The sequence below is a fragment of the Dasypus novemcinctus genome, chromosome 12, assembly GCF_030445035.2.
Source record: "Dasypus novemcinctus isolate mDasNov1 chromosome 12, mDasNov1.1.hap2, whole genome shotgun sequence".
In the NCBI taxonomy this organism is placed as follows: domain Eukaryota; kingdom Metazoa; phylum Chordata; class Mammalia; order Cingulata; family Dasypodidae; genus Dasypus; species Dasypus novemcinctus.
Window position 1 is genome coordinate 13,255,867 of NC_080684.1, and position 22,844 is coordinate 13,278,710.

The 22,844-nt window shown below is 36.8% G+C and overlaps 1 protein-coding gene and 1 non-coding gene across 3 annotated transcripts in view; one reads left to right on the forward strand and one right to left on the reverse strand.

Moving 5' to 3' along the window:
- Window positions 1–18,812, reverse strand: part of NELL2 (neural EGFL like 2) — a 526,313-nt gene extending 507,501 nt beyond the window's left edge. Inside the window, exons 1-2 of one of the 2 annotated variants that reach the window (XM_004447896.5) lie at window positions 18,574–18,812; window positions 17,452–17,583 (exon numbers count right to left, since the gene is read on the reverse strand). The gene's annotated coding sequence lies outside the window, so the exon portion shown is untranslated. The remainder of the gene's footprint in view (window positions 1–17,451; window positions 17,584–18,573) is intronic. The other variant, XM_058307852.2, reaches the window with a different exon arrangement.
- On the forward strand, window positions 9,120–9,226 carry LOC111765335 (U6 spliceosomal RNA). The gene has a single exon (XR_002797708.1). It is a non-coding gene; the product is annotated as a U6 spliceosomal RNA (small nuclear RNA).
- Window positions 18,813–22,844: the final 4,032 nt, after the last annotated feature.

Genomic DNA, 22,844 nt, shown 5'->3' on the forward strand with positions numbered 1-22,844 from the left:
AGCAGTCGGGAGGTTTGGGGTAGTAAAGGAAAGGAGCACACTCAATGGAAGCTGGAGGCACCAAACCAACACTTGTCATTTCCCTATTTTATCTACTCAAGATTGTATTTTTCCAAATGCATCTTCTTATTTAAACCATGATCTAGCTGTCAGGGGCTACATATTGGACAGACTTGTACAAACCATGGTCTAATTTCAATTCAACCCCATTTGCAAACATTGAGTACCTATTAGGCATAAGATGTCAAGCTAAGATTTATGGGAAATAGAAATAAGGAAGACACGGTGGCTGAGTTCTCAGAAGCTAACAACCTGGCAGATGTATAAAATAAGTTTAAAATTCACTTCACTAACTATATAGGCAGTATGACTCCATGAGTAAGAGTATGGACTCCAGAGCTAGACTGACTGGTTTAAGTTGTAACTCCAATTTATACATTAGGCAACCTCTGTGCACCTCAGTTCCTCAACTGTGCAATGGGAATAACAATAACATGTCTATCTTGTAGGGTTATTGTGAAGACTAATTGAGTCCGCATATATAAAGTTCTTACACCATTGCAAGCAATATGTAAGTATTAGGTGAAGGTCATTGGAGAAGACATTATTTTAAGTGCTAATTCAGTTCAAGGGAGGGCAAGATGGCATTTGATGGAAATATCAGGAATGACTTTTCTAAGGTAGAAAGCATAAAGCAGACAATTTCGGTGACCCTTTTGCTCCTCACCATACACAAAAGTACTTCCCCACCTTTTCAGAAAGTAATTCTGTCTTCTGTTATCCGACAGTTTCATTTCACATGTGGACAGTACTGTAACATATTCTTTTCTCTTTGTTTGCTCTTTCTCCTTGGTCACAGTGAGAACAACTTGAACTAAAACTGTCATTTTTATAACAAAAATATGTCAACATCCCACATACACTCTTTGCAAAAATGTCAGGGTGAATTCTTATGATGCTAGTGCCATGAATATCCTTCCACATTCATTTATTTTTAATATATGAAGAAGTAAGCTCTCATCTACTCAGGGAATAGAGTACATGTGATGAATTGGTTCATATTATAGTTTTGATATTTTAGAAAGGCATGATATTGTATGGTTAGAAGAAATGCAAAGAGTTTATAATACTTACACAAGAACACAAAGTAAACAGGTAATGCCTTTTCAAATGTTTGTATTATACAATATGTACAACTTACTTATTCTAGCAATGGAAGAACTTTTATCATTGATATAAGGAGGGTATGAGGGGAGGGAGAGGGAAGAATAGGTATAATCTGGGGGATTTTCCAGGATATTGGAATTCTTCTGCATGGCACTGCAATGATGGATACAGGCCATTATATATTTTGTCATAACCTACAAAATTGTGCCGGACAGAGTGTAAATTATAATGTAAACCATAGTCCTGGATCAGTAGCAATGCTTCGATATGTGTTCTTCAATTGTAACAAATGTACCACACTAATGAAAGATGTTGTTAATGGGAAATTATAGGAGGGGGAGGGGGTGGAGTATATGGGAATCCCCTTTATTTTTTATGTAACATTTATGTAATTTAAAGCTTCTTTAAAAATAAAATAATTTTAATAAGTCTTTTAAAAATTATAGTATGTTAATTATTAAAATATTAATATTAAAATTTTTTTAAATTTAGGAAATATGTTAATTCATTCACTCATGAGTCTACTATGTACATAGTAGGCACTCTACCAAGTGCTGCGGATATCACAGGGGTGAGGGAGGCAAAGTCCAGCTCTTGGGGCATTTACAGTTTTGTGGAGAAGATGAACATTAAACAAACAAAATACATCATTACTCATTTAACTGTAATTGTGAACAACCTAACCGAAGTACCTTTTTAAAGTCATTCTCTGACACAGTAGTTTGTCTTATTTTCTTTAGAATCCTCATCACACTTTGTAATTACCCTTTTTGTTTTGACCTATGATTGTAGTCAGTCTCTCCTCACTCCTTCCCCAGCTTTTAGAAGAGTACAGGACATTGTACTTACCCAATAATTACTGAATGAATGAAAGAAAGAAAAAACTTACAGGGGATTAAGAGTGTTTTTAAAGAGTGTTTTCTAGGAAATCAAAGTGGGCTTCCCTGAGGAAATGATGTTTAGATAGAATAGTAAATGGGAATTATCTGCTCACCAAGGACTAATAAGAGTTAATTTGAAAAGCAGACAGGGAAAAGTATTCTAGACAAAGAAAAATAACACTTATGAAAGCCTTGGGGTAGAAAAGAGCACAACACATTTAAGAAATCCCTAGGTCAAAGTGACTGGGCCCCAAAGAGTGAAGGCGAGGCTAAATCAAGGTGAGTTTGGTGAAGCAGGCAGAGGGCCAGATCATGTACAGTGTCGAAGCCAGGTTATGCATTATTATGCCTTATTCCAAGAGAATGGGAAATCTTTGTAGGGTTTTAAGAAGGAGAGCAAATGAACCTATTTGCACTTCAAAAAATGGGTCTCTGTCTCCTGACTATATATTGGAAGCAAGAGAAAATGGACATAGAGGGATGAATTAGTGCTATTATAGCAAACTGGATGAAAAATAAGGGTAGCTCAAAGCAGGAAATAAGATGAAGTAGACCGATTCAAAGGTGGTGTTAGTGGTCAAAACAACAACAGGAGATCATGATGGAGATGGAAGAGGGTGAGAATAAGGTTTCTGCCTCATGAAACTGAGTAAATGGAGTATCGTGTTTCCAGATAAGGAATTGGAGGAGAATCAGGTGGTAGGGGATGGATAGAGGTTAGTTTTGACCACGTTGAGCTGAGGTGCCAATGAGACATCACATGCAGATGCTGAGGAGGCAAGGTCACATTAGAGAGGCCTGGGCCAGAGACATGGGTTTGAGGAATCGTAGACCTAGGGATGGTCACTGAAGCCTTTGGGCACTTAGGAAATTATTTAGGGAGAAGAAAAAGGGGTCTTGGACTGTGTCTTGAGAAATTCTACAATCTAGAGAATGTAGAAAATAGAGAGTTTTTTTATTTTCCTGATCTTAAATTCTTGAGTATCTAACTTGGTTTTTTAAAAATTATTAAACACATACTGGAAAACACCAAGCCCTCTGAATTTCATTTTTAATCCTGAGTCCTAAATTTCACTCAATGGGGATTATACCACATAATTTGCTTTATATGTACCTATCCTTAGTAAATGTATAGCAATTAAACGATGTGGCATTTATTCTGTGCATTTTTCAACTCCCAGTTAGTTGTAGATAAATATTTCCCATTCAAGCAATCATCTCCTCTTGTAATACTCAAGCTCCCTATATGAATGTCTTCGATACACACCCAAATTCAAGGAAAGTGATTGCAACCACACTGAGTTCTCATTCCCTTCTTTGAAATACCCTTTCATTTTTGGATATGCCTTTGGATGTGGAACTTCATGAGTAGAAGAGTGGAAGAAACAGAGCAAAGATTTAATGCCATGACTAATTCACAAAATTAACATCAGGTCATAAGAGTGTGAAAACACATGCAGCAGGCAATAACAAGTACAGCATTTTCTGTCCAGAAACTGCTTTCAAATGGCCACTATTAGGAAATGTTTATGGAATTCAATTTCCACTTAATTCAGAAAAAGAATTTCCAATTTTAAGATGTCTCCTTATTACTTACAAAACAAAAGCTCATTGGTTATTTCTAACCAATTCACCTTTGAAGAGTCTTGCATCATAAATTTACTTATTCTATTCCTTTCCCACCATCCTTTATTCAAAAATTGATCATAAAGTTATAAAATAAACACTCTCTCTATGTTAATCCTCTTATCATTTACAAAATTTAAAACCTAGTGCTTATCACCTTGAATCATAGAAATTTGGGGACTACAAAGTTCCTTAGTCCAATTTTATTTCATAGGCGAGGAAAACAAAGTACAAAGATATTGACCTCCTCAAAAGCAAAATATATAACTTGGTTTTACTTTTCTTTGGTTCGAACTAGTACTCTACAATTTCTTTGTAATAATTCATCTTTTCATATTTGGGGGGAGGGGAATTTTGTGAGCTTGACATTATCCTCATACACAAGTTTTATCCCACTATAGGTAAGCTACACTTTAATAGTCGACATGAATCAACTTCCCAATACATCTTTCAAAGGTTACTAGCATCTCATAGAGTAAATCTCCTATAAAAAAATATATCAGTGCGCTTCAGTTCACAACTTTACTTCTCTTTGTTGCCCTAGGAGATAATGTTTAGAATGTTCCTTTACCTCAGTGTAAAGTAAATTCTGCATTTCTGTGATGAATGTTTCTTTACTCTTCCTTATTTTGTAATATCAAGTATATTAATGGTAAAATTACAGATCTATAATTTCTAATCACAAAAACAGGGATTGGCTCCTTCAGTTCCAGATAGCTCACTGAATAAAAAGTGTTTGTAAATGCTGAATTTTCTCACAATAGATTACAAACACAATTTTTCATCTCCTCTTGTTTATTGTATTTGCTTCCTGTTTCTCAAAGTAACCTTTTAAATTATTGCAATTCTCAATTCATAAAAGGAAAGCCATTCCCGCTTTAATGAAGTAATTTCAGGAAAAAGTTTCAAAAGCAGTCATACAAGATCTCCATGGACGCAAGAGATGGAAAAGGAATTTTTAGGTTTAGTGTACCTTGACATCCACAATCTCAGAATACACATTTCTATAACAGGAGAATGAGGTTTATATTGAACACTTCTCCATGTTTTCACTAAAAATTGAATAAAATCCAAATGCTTTACTAAACTGGAGAAGATCCAACATCAGTCAGCATTGCCTAACTTCAGCCTCAACTCGGACTACCTCTTCACTGACTATCTGTCAGCCACCATGTTCCTTGAAAATGACAACCCACCTGACCTTTGCTTTAGCCCTAATCAATGCCTGCAACATTCTGGCCCTTTACCGTCACTTGTCAGAGTGACCTGCCCTGACTATCCCGTCCACAGACTTCTTTGCCCACCTCACATCTCTCCCACTCCCCTGCACAGTCCTTATTACTATCCAAAATTATTGCCGTTTTCCAAGGTTTTCATCCATCTTTTCCCACTACATGAAAATAGGGACCTTAGTTTTAATTTACTGCTAGGTCCCCCAGGCACACAGGTCAGTTGATGCTCAATTAATAGGTTTTACGTTGGATAGGAACATAAAGTTGATATCGGTCTAATGCTGTATAAGCCTTTTATTCACTCAACTGTATTTATTGTCTGCTCTGTGTAAGATACCTTGCTAGGCATTATCTAATAGATAATTCTAAAAATAGAATTCTTCCAATTCCCAAGGTCAGGAGGAAATCTAAAATCCTAAAATTATCAATTATTGATCTTGAACTTAGAGATCATCTAGTGTACCTTTTTTGTCTTATTTAAGAGGGAACTGAGGAGCAGAGATTATAGGGGTTTATCTACAATAACACATGTTTCATGTGTTTCTAGAAAAAAGGAATTGCTGATTCAGACCATCAGTGGAATATTTAAAGCACTAACCCATGAAGTAGAACTTATTTTTATAATTATAAACATTATCTTATTGTTACTATTACCACTTCCAGAGACTACTCTGTGGATGTGATATAGCACTTTGTTTCCTAAATACAGGAATGGCTATGTCTAAAACACCTACCAAATCCTTTAAAAGCAATTAAATGGTCAATTCAGTCCCCAAATACCTAAATTCCACTGACTCTTTATCAATTGCTTGAACAAGCTGAGAATTAAAAAACAAGAGCTGCAGCCCCAAATGGTTGAATCAGCAGTACCACAAAAGACACAACCATGTGCTGAGGCAAACACATTGAATTGATTATTTAATTTTCCACATAAGTTAGGGCTTGTGGTACCTCACACAGTGCCTGCAACACAGGGGTCAATAACTATTGAACTGAATGTGATACAATTACTAAGTCCCATCAAACAGTGGTGGGGAAGAACGACTGACTGAGTGGAAAAATGAATCAGCCCATCAGTGATTCAATTCACGAAACCTTCTCTCATCAGGTCTGTGTGCTCCTCGGTTCAGCATCTCTCATCTAGCTTCTGGCAGTGATCTCCACGGCCCAAGTTATCTTTCTGGCATCAATCAAGGAGTCAGACAACCCAGGGTTGGGGTTAATTTGAGGTTAAAATAAATCTTATGAATTTGATTTCTCTATGAAGACTTCACTTTACCCAAACCTATCTCACCCAGATGGTCATCTAGCCACTCTTTTAAAAGATGTTCCTGGCTGTAAGTGAATAACTTCTGGACACTTTAGCAACAAAATGTGTGGAAAATCCTCCCTAATAAAGGACAAAAAAAATGTCTTCAGCTGCAATTTAATTGATCAAGTATAAAGAAATCTCATTCTTTTCTTTTAAGAGTATTTTGGAATAGAAACATTTTATCTTTTGACTAAGTGTTGGGAGGGAATGAATTTTGTGGGTGTTAAGTGTTTTTTAAGTAGCCTTAAACTAATATAATCAAGTTTCACCCAGGAGAGCTTACGTTAGTTTGTACTTTGAACATCCACAAAGTGAGAGACAAGAAAGTTAGAGGATTAAGAGGAGGAAAGGAGAGATTCCATTTTGCCCCCAGGAAACCTGGCTACATCGCTTTCTTGTGAAAAGTCTAGAACCCACTTACTTGGCTCTGCCTTACTGCCTGAATCATGTTAACCTGACCAATCCCTTTCACAAAAGGCCCTATTTAGCTCTAGGCAACACAATTAGAAAGCCTAAACTATTCCTTACATACTGAAAATATGATATTTCAGATTAAGTTGATAGATGTCACTAACAGTTACATGACCTGGGAGTTAAACACACAATATAGTTTAGTGGTGGAAAACACAGGTTTTGGAGTCTGAAGAACATGCATTCAGATCCAAACCCCACTCACCAGCTGCCTGGACTCTCTGGAAATTATCTAATTTCTCAGTGTTTTCATCTGAGAAAGAAATAATAGACCTACTCCATAGGAATATTGCATGAATTAAATAAATGCTTGATGAGCCTAACACATAGTAGGCCTTTGATAAAAGTAGTTATTAAAATGGCTTAGTAGTAGAGTTAACAATATAATTGGCTTTATATAGTATTTCATGCACCAACTAAAAGCATGAACACATTTGCGAATATGCATTCAGCGATTTCAAACTTAACCATGGCTTTCCCACCCACTCACCATTAAGAGATCCAAGCAGAGGTACATAGATAAAAGGGAACCAAACTACAACCTGGCTTCCGCTTTGCCAGAGTATTCTAATTAGCACATTAACTAATTCACTCCATATAAATGCGCAATTCATAAACACAAACTGTTTTCTCAGACATTGATAACTTAAGTGATTTTATGAATGTGAATGCATTACATACTCATTGTAATTAAACATAATTAGGAACTGCAAACACTAATTTGTTTTCTCTTGATGCTTGGACTTTTTTTATTTAATAAATATCTGAGTCTAACAAGGAAACTATGTTAAGGTCTTGATTAAAATTTTTAGTATTTTGGGTCAACATGTAATTTTCATTAAATGGATGCAGCATTGTCAAAGTGAATCTCAAAAATAATTCACTCTCAACGTATTTTAAATCTAAGTCTTCTGAACATATTTTAGGCAATATATTCTTTTCATACTTAGTGAATCATAAGAAAGTGATAGCGAAACTTTGTTTTCCTCTGTAGATCCATTTGAAATTGTTTTGCACATATAAAGGGTGTTCAAAATTATTATTATAAACTAATGCATTTGCAAATTTATTTACAAAATTTTGAAGTCTAAACTTCAAAAAATAGACCTAGAAATACTTAGAATAAATCTGAGGATGCAATTAAACACCAAAATATTTAGTCCAAAAATCAGTCCTAACACATAAGACAGGGGTTCTTAACAAGGGGTCCGTGAGCTTGAATTGAAATTTTAAAAAAAAATTATTCTTGTGGAGACATACAGGTATGAGTGTGATCTATTTATTAATTAATACACAGTATAGTGTGAACTTAGTAAGGGATCTGTGATTTTCACCTGACTGGCAAAGGGGTCCATGGAACAAAAAAGGTTAAGAACCCCTAATCTAAGATGTTTTCCTACATAAGGCTAAATGAATTGAAAAAAAAATTTTTAAGAGAATTGACCATTTTCAAGACCTTGCTCTTGGATCAGACACAGCTAAACTGGCATTGCTGTTTTCATGAAGAAATGGACTTGATACCTATGGGAATCCCATAGGCGTGAGACTTACGGGAAATAACATAAACGACTTCTAAAAATATTCAGTGAATTAAACGTCACTCATTTTCAGAAACCCAATCGGCAAGTAATATTAAAAAACACAAAAATCCCATTCATACATCTTTTAAAAATGATTCCTAGTCATACACAGACTACATTATGTTTTTAAATTTTCATTTCTCTTGAGAAACAGTTAAAGAAAAAATTGGGGTGGGGGGAACTATTGCCCCTATTGCCTCTCATTTCTGATGATTATTTGTTGTGTAATAATTATTATTAATTATTCTTTCTTCCATTGCTATGGACCTCTGTAAAATTAGACAGTAAATCTAGGCTTTTATGAAGTAAAAATCTTATATTCTTTGCTCTATGTCTCTTTTATATGCAAGGAAAAGGAAGGAGGGGGAAATATTTTCAAAAATAAAATAAAACCTTGGGCTGGTGCACTCCAAATAATCAGAAGAACTACAACGCCATCTTGTGGGAGAAAGTATTATGCTTTGCAACATGCTTTTATTCCACACCTTTGAAATGAAATGTAATTTAATTTCTTGCACCAACTCTAGTTTCATTTAATGATACATTATTTCACAGTGCTTTACTCTGGAATATCTTTCAAAGTACACTACTTACAAGGCTAATGGATAAAATATAGAAACCAGGTGACTGATATCTAAATATGTCTACATATTAACACAAGGTTAATATCTTTATTGGAAGACAAGAATCTGATAAAAGAGAAAGGGATGGAGGTTTGGATTTTCCATCCTTCTTTTCTAATGGACAGGAAATAGGAAATACTTAAAATAGCTGAGGCACATTTTCTACAGAATTTATTAAGAAAGCATACTCTTTAATACCCATAATCACATAGAAAAGAGTAAGTTGGGTGCTTACTTAGGCAGCACATATACTAAAATTGGAACGATACAGAGAAGATTAGCATGGCCCCTGCACAAGGATGACATGCAAATTCGTGATGCATTCCATATTTTTAAAGACCAAAAAAAGAGTAAGTTGGTGGGGGGAGGGGGGCAGGTAAGTTTGTTTGGGTGGGATCAAAACAGATCATATCTCTCTTCTTCCTAGTTCACTTCACCACATTTGAAGGCAACAACGTGCCAAGCACTTTCTGGGCACTAAATATAATAAGTTGAATAATACTCAGAGTCCCTCTCTTAAGACTTGAGATTAGTGAAGCACCCCTGTCATTTCAAGGTGGAGGACATACTCAGAAAGGTCATGGGGGGCCCCTTAGGTCAATCTTGAAGGACGTCTGGAGGACGGTGAACTGAGTCCTGTGAGGTAAGAAAGTTTTCATTCGCTCTCCCAAATTAGTTGGTTGCACTAACTGGTGAAACGCTGGATTAAACCCTGTATTCCAGCATACTTTTCAAAGAACTTTTCATCCCATACAAGCCAAAGAAAGCATACAGAGTAAAGAATGCCCCTTTTGTAGAATTAAACACTCTTGCCTTCTTCTGTGTGCCCATATTTTGTCTATAATCTAAATATAGACCTTACCTCCTTATGAGTAGTTATTAATAGCTATTACCATTTGCTAATAATTATTAGGGGCATTTCTGGAACTTGGAGTTGTCCTGAATGATAGTGCAGGGACAGGTGCAGGACATTACATATCCTGCCATAACCCACTGAATGGACTGGGAGAGAGTGTAAACTGCATGCTGTGTAGCAGTGCCCCAAAATGCATTCATCAAATGCAATGAAGGTACCACACTGATGAAAGAAGTTGTTGATGTGGGAAAAGTGGGGTATGTGTGGAGTGGGGCGTATGGGAACCTCCTATAATTTTTACTGTAACATTTCATGTGATTATGTATCTTTTAAAAATAAATTAAAAAAATAAAATAAAATTATTAGCCCGTCTGGTTCTCATAAAAGATTGTAAGCTCTCTCAGAACAGAGGCTGCCTAATTTATCTTTTTTTTATTTTTTAAGGCGGTACCGGGATTAAACCTGGGACCTCATACATGGGAAGCAGGCGCTCAAACCACTGTGCTACACCCACTGCCTAACTCATCTTTTTATACTTAACACAGCATATATTTGGCATTCAACATATTCACTGAATTCAATCAGTTATATTTTACAGTATTATTTGTGTTTGGCTAAAATGGTAGTTCTTGGGTATGGAATCACGTGAGTATTCCTTAAGACACCTAGACCAACACTGAACCACAGTGATGCTGATTTAATTCCAAGGTTTTCATTAACCAAGCTGTTATCTGGGCACTTTCAGCCCAGAATCTATTTTTATAATTCCATCTCCTAAACAAACAAGGACAGTGGATAAAAGAAAACTATGTCTGTATCATGTATTTGTTTTTAATTTGTCAAGATTTGGCCGGGGGTGAGTTTTTCTCTAAAATTGTCTGTATTTACTTTCGTTAAGCAAAAAAATATCTCAAGAAACAGTTTGCTTACCTGACAGAGAACTAAAACAAATAAAGCAAAAACACTTAATATTATCCAAAAAGATTATTTAAATTTCCCAGTGCGGTACATTTGTTCTCACTTCCCTCTTCTTCCCCCTGTTCTCTCTTACCTTCTACTCTCACACCTGCCTGGGCTTTATTTTTTACCGGAAACATTATTAACACCTAATTACAGCAGAGTTAACAGAGGTTACAGGAAGGGAAATTGTGATAGATCGTTAACAAGGAGAAATGCAAAATCCAGTTTCTGTTTTATCTGACTAACTGTTGCTTCTGTGTCATTTGACCAGCTTTAGGGCATGTGAGCAGCAGCTCTGTCCTCTCGGCCATGAGGGTGCTTATCATGTCCACGGAAGAGCTAAGCCTTCATCTCAAGATGCTCACATTGATGTGCTTGACCACAGGGAAAAACAAGTATCACGCACTAACTTTTAACTAGCAGATGGGTGTAAAGATCTCTAAAGAAAGCACTGTTAAATGAGAAGCTCAAAATATCCTGCAATTGCTATGTGCTTGGATGCTGAAATAGGGGAGGTTAATAACATGACTATGTCTTATGTATACAAATTGAGAACCTGATCCCAGCAGCTGTATTTTAAAATTAGGGCTAATAGTTTTATAAATTTAATTGCAAAGAAATACTTCAACAGCCAATAAATAAGAGGGAAAATCTTGACATGAAATAACACTCTTTTAGCTCTCTATAGGGTCAAGGATTTAAGCATTGCATATAAAATGCAATGTTGAAATAGGGAAAAGTCATTACAAGGCACTGTATGCCATCTGATAATGCCGGCAGATGCAGAAGAACACACAGCGAATGGACACAGAGAGCAGACAACGGGGGGGGGGGGGGGCAGAAATAAATAAAATAAATCTTTAAAAAAAAGGAAGGCACTGTAGACTTATATTGATGCAGTACAAAGTGCTAAGCATGAAATTCATATTGCTATTTTATTTCTTAACTCCTATTTTTGATTAAAGATAGTAACACAAAAGATCCAATTGTAGTATCTGGTAGTTAACTGTTTTTTTCTCTTTTCCCTTTGGAAGTAAGAGGACTGTGCGCATATTTCTAAATTCCTTGGAAAAAATTATTAAACCTCTGAATCTCAGTTTCTTCTAGTGAAGGGCAACGAAATGGTTGCATCAAATCATTACAAGGAATAAAAGATATATGTAAATAGCTAAGTGTAAGTAGTTGCTCAATAGAAAGTAGCTGTCATTATTAGCACTATCATTTTTGTATTATTACTTAGAGTGGTTTGCTATAAACTGTATACGCCAACCTCTGAGTTTTGTAACATCCACCAAAACCCCAATCTAAATAGACAAATTATGTTTGAATATTGTTGGTGCTGTCCATAAAACCTCTAAGCAGCCTTATTATTAAGATATTTTAAAATCATGAGTTTGCCCAAAGTGTTAGCTTTGGGGTTCTAATAATAAAGTATAATAATCCATCCACAATCTAGTTTTTTCTTCATAACAACTTCAGTTTCCAAAAAGAAAATCCAAATTACACCAATTCAAAAATTCCAGTACTGGCTGACTGGGAAACAGTAGATCTGGGTGAAAAGACATAAATTGGTTTTCTAGAAGTTTTGAGGTAGTTAAACTGAAAATGCCAAATACAGTTGTTTTCTTGTGGTTGTTATTTTACTACCATTTCTAGCAATTTTCCACTTGAATTCCCTTTAAACCTGTAATTTAGCCACACTTTGTTCTTTATTGTGTTCAATCTGTAGTGGCAAATAACTTACTCAGAGACCTGTAAACACCAAGAATTATGGTTCTAGTTCTAGTATTGATTCAGTCCTAGATATTCAATTAATTAAAATAAGAAAATAACCTGACTCTTCAGAACAATGTTATCACGGACTCTAACTGCTTCATCTTTGAGTCTCCTCTCCCCTTTCCACTGCCAGTGCTCAGAAAACATTTGTGGAACTGAATTTATCACAAGTAAGCAATCTGATATATAGTAGATAATCCATTAAAAGATCTGATATTCTGCATAAACATAAATGCCTTCCCAATTTCCTACAAACTATGCTCATTCCCTTCTTCTACCATATTCCTAATAGCCTTTTATGAAAATTTTGACACTAATTTCTCCTATTTCCGTCACTTCAGTCATTTCAGATTGTACTTTGGAACACTCCTTTTTTTAATTTTTAATTTTTTAAAAAGATGCTTTACATAAAAAATATGGGGGATTCCCATATGCCCCCTCCTCTCCCCTCCCACACTTTTCCACATTAATAACAACCTTCATTAGTGAGGTACATTTGCTAAAATTGATGAACACATATTGAAGCATTGTACTAACTGTGGACTATAGTTTACATTATAGTTTACACTGTCCTGCACAATTTTGTAGGTTATGACAAAATATATAATGGCCTGTATAAGTCATTGCAATGTCATGTAGGACAATTCCAATGTCCTGGAAATGCCCCCATACTACACCTATTCTTCTCTTTCGCCCGGTGCCACCTCTGGTGGCCTGCCCTTATATCAATGATAACATTGTTACCTGGCAATGGATAACTTATCGTTGAATAACAGACATTATTATTCTGTCAGTGCAATACTTCATTATTTAAAAGTCAACATTTAAAGATCCTGATAATAATTCAGTCAGGGAGAATGAGAAGAAAGATAGGAAATAAATCAGGAAGGTGTGGTGTCCCCAAACCAAATGAAAAAAGTTTCAAGAATGAGGAGCAATCAACTATGTTAAATGCCATTGATAAGCAGAGAAAGATCAGGACTGAGAATCTATCCTCACATTTGACGAGATGGAGGTTGCCAATGGCCCTCACAGGCATGATTCCAGTGTAACAGTAGGAGTGAAAGCCTGATTGAATTGGTCATGGAGATGGGAAGTGAAGCTGTGGAGACAGTGAGATTTGTTATAAAGGATGATAAACATGTTTGTGGTAGCTATAGGGAATATAGAAGTAAGGAAGGTTTCTTTTCTTTCTGCTTTTAAGATTATTGATTAACATTATAAGGATAAATGTAATGATGCAATAGGAAAAAAGGCAGCAAAATTCTTGAGGTGACAAAAGATGGAATCCAGTATACAAGTAAAGGGATTGTCCTAACGTGAGTGTGGAGACACTTCCATTGTAACAGAAGGATACAGATATAGAGAGGCTGTTTGCTGGTTCATAGGTTGGTTGTCCTCTGATTGTATATGTTTTCTCAAATAAGAGCAAAGTCATCAACTGAGCGTGAAAAACAGGGAGGAAGTATTGGAAGTGTGAGAATAAAGATGGTATGAAATAGTAATCTCTGATCCTAAGAGAGTAAATCAATAAGGAAATGGGAAATGTGGTTGACTGAATTGCATGGTAGTACTAAGGGCCCACTGAAGACATACGGTCAGGAAATTTAAAAAGACATCCACAGGACAATTATGTGCTGCTGTTTTGTTTTTTTGTTTTTGTTTTATTCAGCCACCAACTACAAATTTGGAAAACATATATTGAGTGCTTATTATGTGCCAAGCACTGTTCCAAGCACTTACCTTGGAACAGAATATTTAAGCTCACAATCATCCCTTGAGATAGGTACATGTGAAATAGGTAGACTGCGATGCAGAGCTGTTAAGGAACTTGCCAAAGGCCACATAATAGTAAATGTTGGACTCCAAATCCAAGCAGTGTGGGTCCAGAGCTCACTCACTGAACCACTAAACTTTACTACCTATCTGCAAATAGTTGGTGTTCTGCCATTTGAGTAAGACAGAGAGTAAGGCAAGGCAAGTGAGAATGCTTGCAGGCAGTAACTGGACAGTGGAATTCACGCTGGATAAGAAGGCAGCGAGGACAGGAACTGGAGGGGGTGGACAGTAAACATGGTGGGAGTCAGTGCGTTGGAAGCCCCAGTGTGGTGAAATAATTGTCATAGAGGCAGTGAGCTGAAGAGACAGGGGTGATGGTTGGTGACTAGGATGTTAGAAATTGAGATTTTGAGGGTGGTACAATTACTCTTACTGACAAAGTCTAAGGTTTGATCATGAAAACTGGTAGCTAAGATTAAGGGTAAGAGAAAAAGATTTTAAGGGAAAAGGGCAGGGAACTAAAAAAAAAATCAGGGGCTGAAGGGATTGTCTCCATGAACCAAGGGTAGCAATGGAAAGGATATAAATCAAGTGTTAAAATCTTCACCAAATTAGGAATAGTGACCAGGAGATTGGTAGATTACTGAAGGTGATCTTTCTATAAACAGGGGTGAACAACTTGTCCTGGTTTATCCAGAACTTTGAGTTTTTTAGTGCTAAAAGTCCACATCCTGGACCTCTATGAGCTTGTATTTTTGAGAAAGGAATAAGGAAGAAATACTTTCTGGAAGAAAGAAACTCTTCTTCTGGAAGAAGAAATGAGAAAGATGGAACTAACTCCATCTCCAGGCTCTGTGTGATATGGATGTTATAAATTTTAAACAAGAAAATGTAGGTAGAACCCTGACAAGTGGCAGAAATTACCATTATTATATTTGTAGCTCATCTCAGAATAGAATGTTTTGCTCACGTTACGGGATTCGTTTGAGACCAAAAATTTCCAACTCATTTCTCTGCCATTTTGTGCTTTCTTGATTCCTAAACAATAGTGATCATATTTCCTATCTAATTAAGCCTAATAGGCTCTAAATGCTATAGCTAATTCTCTATGATTTGTGTTTTAAGTGCCTGAAGAGTCCCAATGGAAAATAAATATTGCTCAGGTGAGAAAGTCATATCTCACAAATAGAGCCTAAGTACTCAGAGAAGGACTGGTGATGCCTGATATGGGAAATCTCTCATGCAGAAGTGACCCCATCTTCTATCCCACTATTTCAAAGACTTTTGGGCCTAGGGTATAGGGAAGCATAGCATTTCACAAATAGGAGGAACATTAAAGATACCTTAGAAGTTACTAAAGAATCATGGAACCCATTTCTTCTACTGAACCCTTGTAAGAACTCTCCAGATTATGCACTAAAATGTAGTTTCCATATATTTCCAGTTTCACACGGCAGCAAATGATACTTTTTGATCTTTTTAGTACTAGTCATAGGTAAAATCTGTGATATATGAAATGATTTCCAAATAGCATGGCATATAAAAAGGTTGAAAAAATATACAAAAAAAAGATGAACTCTAAGCCTATATTTCTTAACTCCCATTTACTCCTTGGCTGGCAATCTATTTTCAGCCCACGCTCTTGTAGGTCACTAATGACAATGCTGATGTTTATTTCTGAGAAAATCTCAGCTTCCTATACTTTTATTATCTTGAAAGGTACAGAAGGAACTGTAAAATTAAATATGAAGTGATTTTTATACGTTTGTTAGTCTCACAAATTTATAAATCAGGAGAAAAAATCCTTTTATGGACTATATATCTTAATTTGGGGTTTTAAATCCCAATTTTCCTAATTCATTTTCCATCTCTCCTTGAAATTGCAGCAACACTTAAATCATTTGCTATTTCTTCTTCCTGAAATTATCTCATCCCTGTCCTATTTTTTTTTAAACTCTTATTTTCCTATTATAGTCTTTGCTACCTCCACAATTAGTTCATTATTTTCTATTTAATTCTTGGACTTTCAGCAACAGTTAATATCACCTCTCCTTCTAAAATTCTCCCCTGAATGTTTGTCCTCAATATTCTTTCTTTGGCTCCCTTAGTGCCTTCTTTTCTTCCTCTGGTTTTCAAAAGTAGGTAATTCCCAAGAATCTACACTTAGACTTCTCCCTTCTTTCTGTAAGATTGGTCTCCATTAGCCATTTTGTCTACTCTCATGATTTAAATTGCCATTCCTCAACATACTATATCACCAAATCAAACATGTTTAAAATCCTTTCCTACATCAGATCCCTTGCTGAACATCTCCACCTGATGTCCACCGTTAACCTCTCACTCCTCCCAAAATCATATTCATCTTCCTAACTAAAACCAGTTCTTCTCCTGATTTCCCTAATTCTAATTAAAGGAGCTATCAATCTCATAATTACCCAACTTAAAATCTCTATTTTGTCAATCATTCTAATCAGTTAAAAGGAATAATTTATTCTACTTCCATCCTAGGTCTGACAATCATTACCTCTTATTCACCTCTGCAATCATTGCAGCTTTAATTTCCTCCATGCCTCAGGTTTCTTTACCTTCCAGTCCATCTAAAATATTATTGCCAAATGAATCTTCCAACACCTAATGCCATGACCTTCTATATTCAGAATCCCTTAAGAGCATCCTATTGTATATCAAAATAAAGTCAAGGGAAGCGACTATGGCTCAATCAGTTGGGCTCCCATCTACCACATGGGAAGCCCTGGGTTCGCGTACCAGGGCCTCCTTGTGAAGGCAGGCTGGCCCGCATGCTGTGGAGAGCTGCCAGTCCACAAGCGTCATGGATAGCTGACTCAGTGAGGTGATGCAACTAAAAGGGAGACAAGTAAAAACACAAAAGAGCATGCAGCAAGTGGACACAGAGATTAGACAACAAGCAAGCTGCGGGGGCGGGGTAGGGGAATAAAAAAACTTAAAAAAAACAGAAGAACGCACAGCGAATGGACACAGAGAGCAGACAGCAAGCAAGCCGCAAGGGGGGGTGGGAAAAATAAAATAAAATGAAGTCAAACTACCTAACTTGGCATCTGAGCCCTTCCAGGCTGTTTATATCTCTCTGAGGATATTTATCTTACAATAGAGTCATACCTCTTGGATTCTAAAATAGAAATGAGAAAATCATGAATAATTAACATTACCCTGGAGGAGTCCTTTGAAAAGCATTCCACTGGAGACCACGAGCTGGTTCAGCACAGGCACTTTTTCCTCCAGCATTGGATGGAACAGGCTCCTGTTTCTTTGGCAGAGCACCACGTGAAGCAGTTGGTTTGCTTTTAGGATCCATTTTATATGGAAAAATGTATATATGCATATCTTTAAAAATTAGACTCACACTCAGCTCAGTGATATGCTTGCACTTGAGAGGCACTCAGGACAGAGACAGACCAAGGGAACCAGACATGTCTTTCCTGTCATGCTCACTCCAAGCAATCACTGAAAGGAATGGTGGGCAGTATTGCCAACACTATTTAAACTGTAACTTCTCTCTCTTTTTGATTTCTGGGATTGTTGGCTTGCTTTCGTTGTTCTAAGAAGATGGAATTCTACTCTTATTTGTCTTCTTTAAAAGTTAGAGACTTGCCTTTACTTCTCACCCTCAACTCTGAGAATAAGAATCATGTCATATTCCTATTTGCATCTTCTATGGCACTTAACACTGTACTGAGTCACCCCATATGTATTTCCTCAACAAATCAGTTTATTGTAACTGATTTGTTTGTAATAGTTAAGTGGTTAACAGGGTGGTTTTTAACAAAATATGCCTAATAGAAGTTATTTCCCATTTTATTAAGAATCTATATCTTTTTCTATGACTACAAAGTCTTTTCTATTGCAATTATAAAAAACAGCTTTTTTTCCCCAAATAAATTGGTCTGTTTTTAAAACAATAAAAAAATAACATCAGTAAATTCCAGCAAAGGCAATGAAATAGATATAGTATCTATTTTTGATAACCAAAATATACCTGTTCAAATATTTTTGCATTTAAATACAAGCTTATATATTTATATTCAAAATAATAAGTATTATCTAGAGTTATTATATTCAAGAACAAGGAAAAACTAATGTAATATGTTTAATGTAATAATTACATTAAAATCATGAAAAACAAACTGATAGCATTCCTGCATTAAACTATGTATGGTTTGCCAGTGTTATTTAAATATACCCTATAAATATAACCATAATCATCCCAGAAAATTATGATTATACTACACTAATTAACCTGAGATCATTACTAGAGTTATTTAAATATTTACCTTGGGGGAGTAAAAAATATCCAGGGCTGCTTCTGGGAGTCAATTTAAATAAACCACGCTGTGCATTTTGAGGGACATACAAAAATAAATTTTGGACTTGCTGCCACGTCCTCTAGATACCTGTATTTGATTCTTCCTGAAATTTAGTGATCGACTCTACCCTGCAGCATCTGAAATGGCAGGCTTGGCAGGTTTGAGAAGTCATCTTGAGTTGAGGCAATGCTAGTGGACATACCCCAGAAGCACTTAAAGGGACGCTATAAGGGTGACTCGAGGCGGTGTCACACAGCCTTGCTCCCCTGGGCAACACTCGCAGGGCTTTGAGAATGTTCCTAGGAACACTGAGCTTCCTCGTGACCAGCAGAGGGCTCCGGGGCACCAGTGCTGCACATTGCCCTCCGGGGGGCCCTACCAGGGAACAGCTCCAGCGACGTGATGAAGTTCACATCCTGAGCACCAACCAGCACCCGTCACTGTAGCTAAAAGAGAGGCTAGGGATGTAGGGCATAGACCGTGGCTATTTGGAGCTGTATGAAGGTGCTGCCTAGGTCACTGATACTAAAGCGTTCTTAGAAGAGGAATGGCTTCCTCCCGAGAGGTTTTTAGCTTTTCATACATATCCAAAGAAGTATGTTACCCTGAAGGAAAAACGTTTTAGATGAAAGAATGAGAAAGCAGAGGAGCAGATGTGGCTCTAATTGAGAGGTCCTGGGTTTGGTTCCCAGTGCCTCCTGAAAAATCAAAAACAAGCAATAAGCAAAATGAATGAGAAAAAAAAAAGAAAGAAAGAAAGAAAGAAAACCCACTCAGGGAAGCCCATGTGGCTCAGTGATTGATTGCCAGTTTTCCCCATATAAGGTCTTGGGTTCATTCTGAGGTACCTTAAAAAAAAGAGAGAGAGAAAGCAGTAAAGCATGTACAAGCTTTGAGATCAGACAGACTTGAATAGAAATTCCAGAATTGCCACTAACTAGCATGAGATGATCCCTCTAAGCTTTAGCTTCCTTATCTGGAGAATGTAAAGTGCTTGGTATAAATAGTGCTCCAAAAATAGAATGTATGGAACACAAGGATGTTGTACTTGCTAAATATGTCTAAATGACACTCTCATCTACATGGCTGTATCTTTGGTTCCCTAAGGGGAACCAAATGAGTCTCTAGAATGGGCTTGGTGGGGAAGAGATGTAATTAAAGGGGCAATGGACCCAGCTAACCCTGGCCAGTCCCTTTCCCTGGTGGTGATCTTTGCTTCGAGACTCCACCTGTTGAACATCCCAACATCATGCACAGACAACTCCCTGTTCAGTGATTCCAATCCCACCTCTTTTAGTTTCCTTTCGTTAAAGCAAATACTATGCAGTAGCCTGGCCTAAACAATGGACGTTTATTGGCTCATAGTTTTGAGGCTATTAGGAAAATCCATATCAAGGCATCATGAAGGCAGTGCTTTCTCCCCAGAGATTGGCATGGTGGGGATGTTTGCTGGTGATCCTTGGTCGTGGGCTCTTCCGTCACATGAAAATGAACATGGCAGCCTTTCCTGGCCTCTCCCTTTCCTTCCATGTTCTGTTGACTTTCCACTTCTTGCTTCCCATGGCTTTCTCTCTGACTGAATTTCATCCTGCTTATAAAGTAGTCTGGAAATACGATTAAACCCATCCTGATGGAGCTGGGCCACAAGACAGCTGAAGTAACCTCATCAAAAGGTCCTAATTACAGTGGGTTTACACTGCAGCAATAGATTAAGTTTAAGAACATATTTTTTCCTGGACTACAGATCTCCAAACCACCGCTCCACCTAACACTAAGGCTCAGCTGCCATCCAAAAGTTTCCCTGTCTAGTCGACTTCGCATTGGACTCCTTGGACCCTGATTTTAATCTGCATTTTAATTGTTATTGGAAAGCACATGTGGCTCAAGCATTTGGGCACCTGCCTATCACATGGGATTGGTTTGGTTCCCAGTGCATCCTAGAGAAAATGAACAAGATGGCAAGCTTACCTGATGGGTTTGTGCGGTGAGCTGATGCAACAAGATGATGCAACAAGGAAACACAAAGAGGAAACACAGCGGGAGACACAACAAAGCAGAGCATGGAGGTTGATAAAGCAATTGAGAGCCTCCCTTCCACATGGGAGGTCCTGGGTTTGGCTCCCAGTGCCTCCTAAAGAGAAGACAAGCAGACATAGAGAGTGCACAATGAACAGACACAGAGAGCAGACGGCGAGCGCCAACAACAGGGGTGGGGGGTGGGGAATAAATAAATAAATCTTTAAAAATAAATAAATAAATTGTGTTAAACCCTCAGCCTAGGTTTTAAACTTTAGATTTCTTTACATTCAATTTTCCCCAGCTCTCACCCTACAAATATCCTACCTTAGTCCCAGATTGTGCCTTTCTCCCTGGCAGCTCTCAACAGACCACAACGTTTGGACTGTATTTTTTTAATAAGAAAAGATGAGAGCACAAGTTATTTTCTGGAGACACTGAACTAGCACTCCGATTCCTAATGTGGGATGTGGCTACAGAAAAGAGTCACCCTGAGTACATCACTGTCAATTTTTCCATTCATTTCTGTTAATATTCTTATTACACAGCAATAGCTATAAAAGAGAGTTCTGCATCCTCTAATCAAGAAATAGTTACTGCGCTGTTTGTAACTAATAGAGTGACTGTTATCTAGTCTCTATAGCAGCGCACGTTCTTGGAGTTTCGGAGCTGAGGTTTTCCCTGCCCCTCTTTTTTCCCTGGTAATAATGACGGATTTCCACTGACCCATCTGCTTTCTCCTCTGGAATCCTTTGTGCCCTAGGACATGTATTTCCAGGCTAGCAAGATGGGAGGAGGGGTTCAGGAATTCATCAGTGGTCCAAGAATTGCAAGGGATACTAAATGGTTCACACAGACATTACACGAGAAGTTAGACCTCCTTTTTAAAATGTGTCATGATAGAGGGAAACTGATAGTCACCTTAAAGAACTATAGAATCTCTCTCATTTCCTCTCTCGACTCTGTTTAGCATGCTATCCTTTCTATTTCCTGATTTGTAAATTAATGAATTAGTTGAGGAAGGAAAATTAGTTTGATTAAATCTTTGTGAATATTTCTGTGAGAAAAATGCCCAAATGCTGTACTGGTGGTGCATTCTGTCCAACAAAATCAAGCACTATCTCTGACCATATGAGAAATACCACAGAATTTGCTGCACCAGTCAATTACAAAACTAATCTTTGAGTTACTTTGAATTAAACACCAAAGGAACCAATGTGAAAACAAGCAACAACAGATCCCGCCCCCCCATATCCACATTATAAAACTGCACCTCTGAAAAGGGCTTTTTTTTTAGGAATTTACTGTTTTCTAGAGTCACTGTCATCAGGTTTTGACATAAGGCATTTCAGGCACACAATTCTGGAAACAATCAGGTATTAAATGTCCAAAAAGTCTACTGCTGTAGATGTTTTAATATCAGAATAATGTTAACGTGTTTCTCTCTGCCTTCTCAAAAAATTAGGCAGCTTGAGTTGCGTTTGTTCACTCCTATGAATGTATTTCCCCACTCTGCCAAAATGAGAAGCGTAATTTAATTGAATGCGTCAGAACTCTACTTCCTTATACCATATTATGTGATAAGCTGCAAAACAAGAACTTTTAATAAATACATTATGCATGGGCTATGCTCCCAGAGTTCCTATAAGAGTATTTTAATAACAGACTGTTTTTCTAGGTAACTAAACACAAGCTGCTATTTCAATGAGACAAGGACTGAATATAAAGCAATTTTAAAGTATACTAGCACAACCTTGTTAGTCATAGTGCCTGAAATAGTAACATGCCAACACAATAAATTTTATCTAGGAAATTACTTCTTCTGAAAATTATGCTGGCCATCATGGACTGTATCTAATACACCAAGTATTTAATACTTTATGAATAGAATTTCTATTTTAATCTTAAATTTCCTAAAATGGTGCCAGCCACTGCATACCCTTTTATATAAATGGACATATACAATTATTACTTTATTAAGTTATATGAATGATTGAGAAACACACAACAAAGCCACAATTTTATAATTTAGCAGGGAAAATAACTCAAACCAAAAATGATGCCTAATATGAAAATTCTTACAATATAGTTTGACATTAAAAAGCTGGATATAGAGATTAAATAAATAATCCTGATTTCACTCAAAGAAAAAACTCTTAGAAAAACCTGAAAAAAATCCATAAAAGTCTAACAATAGATATCTCTTTGGGGATTCATTTTCT